The sequence below is a fragment of the Oncorhynchus masou genome, chromosome 23 (genome assembly GCF_036934945.1).
Source record: "Oncorhynchus masou masou isolate Uvic2021 chromosome 23, UVic_Omas_1.1, whole genome shotgun sequence".
In the NCBI taxonomy this organism is placed as follows: domain Eukaryota; kingdom Metazoa; phylum Chordata; class Actinopteri; order Salmoniformes; family Salmonidae; genus Oncorhynchus; species Oncorhynchus masou.
Window position 1 is genome coordinate 63296569 of NC_088234.1, and position 7394 is coordinate 63303962.

Below are 7394 nucleotides of genomic sequence, written 5' to 3' on the forward strand. Positions count from 1 at the left end.
GTTGAGCATAATTTGCCAATTTATCTGATCAAATAATTGAGTTTATGGTGTGAAAATTAGCTTGCTAATAAAGTCAGATAGCTAACGTTACAACATCAGATGAGCTAACATTAGTAACCTCACCAATTCACCATAGTATTAACTGGTATACGACTCAAGTTGCTTACGGGCCCCGGCAATCTGTGTGAAATGTTAACAAACTAACCACTAGCTGTTAACTAATGTTTTCCCTCTACAGTATATGGTTAATTTTTTAGACTGAGAGAATTAGGTGAAATGAGGCGTTGCTTTTTAAACAAGTGGATTCAGGGATCAAGTGTAGCTGGAGCTGGGCTTGGCTTAAGCTGGTGCCACTATAGAGCTGAAAGGAACACCACACACTTTCCCTCTTTCTCACTTTTGCTGGCACATCCACAGGCAGAAAGTGTCCCATTTTAATAATGTGCAGTGTTGCCCAAAGACATTGTTTTTGTTGTGTTGAATTTGACATTAACACGTGTGTGTGTGATGGGGATTATACTTTTTTAAATTCAGTGAACGTAGTTTTTGCACACGTACCTTGCGAACATGATCGTCTATAGTGGACACTATAATAGAGCAAAAATAGAATGCCTGTTTCATTCTATTTCTACTTTGTTTTTTTCCCAAGTGCAATATTTATGTGTGTGGTCACAAGTGTTCTATTATAAAGGCTGTCATGGCTAACTGAAATATTAATGTATTGTTTTTTTCTCAAGACTTGAGTGTCATTTGCAGTAAAGTCTAGACAACAAATAACATTGGATTGCTTGCTTTACATTTTTTAGCTGTGAGTTAGGTTCACATTAACCACTTTTTTTTTTACACACAGAGACTGATCATGTAGATCATATTCTTTGTTGTTTAATTAGTTAACCTGCATTTCCCCCTAACATGGATTTTTTTGCATGTTTTGCGTGTCACCTTTTTGGGCACTCAGCAGTTTGCGTCCCCTGATCTGTTCACAATTGTTGGCCTGCATACTCACCAGACATGTCACCCATTGAACATGTTTGGGATGCTCTGGATTGACGTGTACGGCAGTGTGTTCCAGTTCCCGCCAATATCCAGCAACTTCGCACAGCCATTGAGGAGTGGGACAAGATTCCACAGGCCTGATCAACTCTATGCGAAGGATGAGGCAAATGGTGGTCACATCAGATACGGACTGGTTTTCTGATCCAGACCCTACTTTAAAAAAAAAAAGATATCTGTTGCCAACATATTCATATCTGTATTCCCAGTCATGTAAAATCCATAGATTAGGACATAACCAATGTATTTTAATTGGCTGATTTCCTTGTGAACTGTAACTCAGTAAAATCTTGCATGTTGCGTTTATTTTTGTTCAGTGTAGAAAACAGATTACTTACATGTTAATTCAAGATTAGCTATCAAATCAAATGTATTTATATAGCCCTTCGTACATCAGCTGATATCTCAAAGTGCTGTACAGAAACCCAGCCTAAAATCCCAAACAGCAAGCAATGCAGGTGTAGAAACACGGTGACTAGGAAAAACACCCTAGAAAGACCAAAACCTAGGAAGAAACCTAGAGAGGAACCAGGCTATGAAGGGTGGCCAGTCCTCTTCTGGCTGTGCCGGGTGGAGATTACAGAACATGGCCAAGATGTTCAAATGTTCATAAATGACCAGCATGGTCAAATAATAATAATCACAGTAGTTGTCGAGGGTTCAGCATGTCAGCACCTCAGGAGTAAATGTCAGTTGGCTTTTCATAGCTGATCATTAAGAGTATCTCTATCACTCCTACTGTCTCTAGAGAGTTGAAAACAGCAGGTCTGGGATAGGTAGTACGTCCGGTGAACAGGTCAGGATTCCATAGCCGCAGGCAGAACAGTTGAAACTGGAGCAGCAGCACGGCCAGGTGGACTGAGGACAGCAAGTAGTCATCATGCCAGGTAGTCCTGAGGCATGGTCCTAGGGCTCAGGTCCTCTGAGAGAAAGAGAGAATTAGAGAGAGCATACTTAAATTCACACAGGACACCGAATAAGACAGAAGTACTCCAGATATAACAGACTGACCCTAGCCCCCGACACATAAACTACTGCAGCATAAATACTGGAGGCTGAGACGGGAGGGGTCAGGAGACACTGTGGCCCCATCTGATGATACCCCCGGACAGGGCCAAACAGGAAGGATATAACCCCACCTACTTTGCCAAAGCACAGCCCCCACACCACTAGAGGGTTATCTTCAACCACCAACTTACCATCCTGAGACAAAGCTGAGTATAGCCCACAAAGATCTCCGCCACGGCACAACCCAAGGGAGAGGCGCCAACCCAGACAGGAAGATCACGTCAGTGACTCAACCCACTCAAGTGACGCACCCCTCCTAGGGACGGCATGAAAGAGCACCAGTAAGCCAGTGACTCAGTCCCTGTAATATGGTTAGAGGCAGAGAATCCCAGTGAAGAGAGGGGAACTGGCCAGGCAGAGACAGCAAGGGCGGTTCGTTGCTCCAGAGCCTTTCTGTTCACCTTCACACTCCTGGGCCAGACTACACTCAATCATATGACCCACTGAAGAGATGAGTCTTCAGTAAAGACTTAAAAGTTGAGAACGAGTCTGCGTCTCTCACATGGGTAGGCAGACCATTCCATAAAAATTGAGCTCTATAGGAGAAAGCCCTGCCTCCAGCTGTTTGCTTAGAAATTCTAGGGACAATTAGGAGGCCTGCATCTTGTGACCGTAGCGTACGTGTAGGTATGTACGGCAGGACCAAATCAGAAAGATAGGTAGGCGCAAGCCCGTGTAATGCTTTGTAGGTTAGCAGTAAAACCTTGAAATCAGCCCTTGCCTTAACAGGAAGCCAGTGTAGGGAGGCTGGCACTGGAGTAATATGATCTCATTTTTCGGTTCTAGTCAGGATTCTAGCAGCCGTATTTAGCACTAACTGAAGTTTATTTAGTGCTTTATCCGGGTAGCCGGAAAGTAGAGCATTGCAGTAGTCTAACCTAGAAGTAACAAAAGCATGGATTACTATTTCTGCATCATTTTTGGACAGAAAGCTTCTGATTTTTGCAATGTTACGTAGGGAAAAAAAAGCTGTCCTTGAAACAGTCTTGATATGTTCGTCAAAAGAGAGATCAGGGTCCAGAGTATGCCGAGGTCCTTCACAGTTTTATTTGAGACGACTCTACAACCATCAAGATTAATTGTCAGATTCAACAGAAGATCTCTTTGTTTCTTGGGACCTAGAACAAGCATCTCTGTTTTGTCCGAGTTTAAAAGTAGAACGTTTTGCAGCCATCCATTTCCTTGTGTCTGAAACACAGGCTTCTAGCGAGGGCAATTTTGGGGCTTCACCATGTTTCATTGAAATGTACAGCTGTGTGTCATCCGCATAGCAGTGAAAGTTAACATTATGTTTTCGAATGACATCCCCAAGAGGTCAAATATATAGTGAAAACAATAGTGGTCCTAAAACGGAACCTTGAGGAACACCGAAATTTACAATTGATTTGTCAGAGGACAAACCATTCACAGAGACAAACTGATATCTTTCTGACAGATAAGATCTAAACCAGGCCAGAACTTGTCCGTGTAGACCAATTTGGGTTTCCAATCTCTCCAAAAGAATGTGGTGATCGATGGTATCAAAAGCAGCACTAAGGTCTAGGAGCACAAGGACAGATGCAGAGCCTCGGTCTGATGCCATTAAAATGTCATTTACCACCTTCACAAGTGCAGCTTTCACATAAGTATGCAAATTGTATAATTTATGGACGTTTGTTGGCTATACTTTATGGTAATACAGGAGGGCGGCAGTCATATAGAATTCTAGTTTGTGGCTGCCAATTGCCATAAAAAAAAAAGATTTTGTATAATTTACTAATTGCACAACTGTTGCAGAAAACGTAACAGTAAACAGTAATGTGTTTGCTAACATGTTTGAATGAGTAGTGTGGTTTTTTTATACAAGAACTGGTCAGTTGTCTGTCTGTGAAGAGAAATGACTGGAACATAAATGCCTAATGTGAACGTAACCATTACAAGTTCAGCAATTATCATACGTTTGAGACCTTCACATGTTCATTTTACGTGATAACGGCACGTGAATTGTAATATCCGTCCATATATCTGCTGTACTTTCTCGGTTGGGAGAGCACGGCGCTTGCAAAGCCAGGATTGTTGGTTAAATTCCCAGGGCCACCCAAAGTTTCTGCTAAATAGCATATTATATTACTGTACCTCATCACTACTGTACTTAGCATACCTCCTTATCACTACTGTACTTAGCATACCTCCTTATCACTACTGTACTTAGCATACCTCATCACTACTGTACTTAGCATACCCCCTTATAACTACTGTACTTAGCATACCTCCTTATCACTACTGTACTTAGCATACCCTCTTATCACTACTGTACTTAGCAATACCCCCTTATCACTACTGTACTTAGCATACCTCCTTATCACTACTGTACTTAACATACCTCCTTATCACTACTGTACTTAGCATACCTCCTTATCACTACTGTACTTAACATACCTCCTTATCACTACTGTACTTAGCATACCTCCTTATCACTACTGTACTTAGCATACCTCCTTATCACTACTGTACTTAGCATACCTCCTTATCACTACTGTACTTAGCATACCTCCTTATCACTACTGTACTTAACATACCTCCTTATCACTACTGTACTTAGCATACCTCCTTATCACTACTGTACTTAGCATACCCCCTTATCACTACTGTACTTAGCAAACCTCCTTATCACTACTGTACTTAGCATACCTCCTTATCACTACTGTACTTAGCATACCTCCTTATCACTACTGTACTTAACATACCTCCTTATCACTACTGTACTTAGCATACCTCCTTATCACTACTGTACTTAGCATACCTCCTTATCACTACTGTACTTAGCATACCCCCTTATCACTACTGTACTTAGCAAACCTCTTTCCCCCAGCCTACTCTTATCACCCTCCTTTGAGAGGTCTTGTAAGTATTTTGTTTTGTACTCAGTACAATCCAGAGGCATCCTGTTCTTCAAGCACATCAGTACTAAAGGGACCTTCTGTCCTCCACATGCCTCTTCTCTTCTAAAAATGTATCTCTGAACATTCTGGGATATAAGAGGATGATTGCATACGCAATGGGCTCTGACAGGTATTCTCCAGTTATCCTAGTTCACTAGCTACTAGGTGACCAACTCAGTGGCCTTGTTAGTGTCTGCTCTGAGATTGAAAAGTTGGTGTTTCGATCCCTGGTCAAGTCATACCAAAGACTAAAAATGGGACCTGATTCTTCTGCTTGGCACTCGGCATTAGGGATATTGATTGGGGTTAATGCCCTGCAACAGACTAGCATCATTATCCAGGGGGGGCACTTGTACATCCAGCTGCCACACGCTACAGAAACAGGAGATAGGCTCCTTCCTTATGGGTCATTCTGACTCAGTCAAGGCTTAGTTACTAGGGCACTGGTCAAAAGATGTGCACGATTGGGAACAGGGTGTTGGGCTCTGGATTTTAATAGTGCAGTACTTGTAGTAGTATTGCAGTAGAATCTAAAGGAAGGAGGTTTATATCACCAGTCCACAAGCATCAACAAAACACAATGTATAGGAACTATATAGCGAACAGGGTGACAGAAGTAGTACTCTACATTTCAGACCTTGACAGTAGGCCAGGGAGATCATATATTCTGTGAATTCTAGGATCTTTAGGCAAATTTGAAATATTCCCTATGTAGTACACTACTTTTCAGAGACTGGCAATGTATTTCATTGTTAAATAGAATAGAAAATCATTAACTGATTCATGCCACATAGAACTTCCCCTGCCCAGACCCACTTCCTCTGCCCAGACCCACCTGATGTGCAACAAGCTGGCTTTTATTACAGGGTTACTTTGTGATTTTTGCAATGCAGCCCTTTCTCTACTTCCCCAGAGTCTGGTGAATTCATGGATACCATTTTTATGTCTCTGCATCCAGTATGAAATAAGTTAAAGGTAGTTTTGAAAGCCAATATTAACTAGCGTTAGCGCAAAGACTGGAAATCTGGGATCTATCAGCATGCTAGCAGTTATCAAAAACTTCCAGTCATTGCGCTAATGCTAGCTAGCAACTTCCTTCAAACTGCACGCAGACATAAAAATAGTATCAACTAGTTAATCTGTTTGGGAAAGTAGATAAATGGACAACATCCTAAATTATCCCTTTAACATGAGGAATTTAAGACCTCGCTCTATTATTCATTCTGATGAGGAGGGAAGAGAAGTCAAAAGGAGAACATATTACAGCACACCTTGATATGGAGATGGTGTTTCTTAACTTCTCTTGGGTAGGGGGCAGTATTTGGAATTTTGTATGAAAAACGTGCCCAAATTAAACTGCCTTCCACTCAGGTCCAGAAGATAGGATATGCATATAATTGGTAGATTTGGATAGAAAACACTCAAAAGTTTCCAAAACTGTTAAAATAGTGTCTGTGAGTATAACAGAACTGATTTGGCAGGTGAACACTTGAGAAAAATCCATTCAGGAAGTCTTTTTTTTTTTTTTTTTAGTTTTCTATTCAATGCCATTCCAGTATCCATTGACTTAGGACTCAATTTGCAGTTCCTATGCCTTCCACTAGATGTCAACAGTCTTTAGAAATTGTTTCAGGCTTGTATTCTGAAAAATTAGGGAGTAAGAGCAGTCTGAATGAGTGGACCCTGCCGTGTTACAGAGCTTTTTCATGCGTGCGACCGAGAGAGTGCCTTTTTTGTTTACCTTTTATATTGACGACGTTATTGTCTGGTTGAGATATTATCGATTTATTTTGGCTAAAAAAAACTGAGGATTGAATATAAACATCGTTTGACATGTTTCTATGAACTTTACGGACACAATTTGGATTTATTGTCTGTCTGTTGTGACTGCGTTTGAGCCTGTGGATTACTGAATAAAATGCGTGAACAAAACAGAGGTTTTTGGATATAAAGAGAGACTTTATCAAACAAAAGGAGTGCAACCATATGAAGATCATCAATGGTAAGTGATTAATTTTATCTATATTTCTGACTTGTGTAACTCTTCTACTTGGCTGGTTACTGTTTGTAATGATTTGTCTGCTGGGCGATGTTCTTAAATAATCGTAAGGTATGCTTTCGCCGTAAATCTAAATCTGAATCTGACACTTTGGTTGGATTCACAAGAAGTTCATCTTTAAACCTATGTAAAATAGTTGTATCTTTTCTGAATTTTTATAATGAGTATTTCTGTATTTGAATTTGGCGTTCTGCAATCTCACTGGATGCTCGCGCTCTAGCGACATACCCTAGAGAGGTTAAAGGGTTCATCCTGCCAATCTAATGCAATGCATCTCAGTGCTAGCTGTGCCA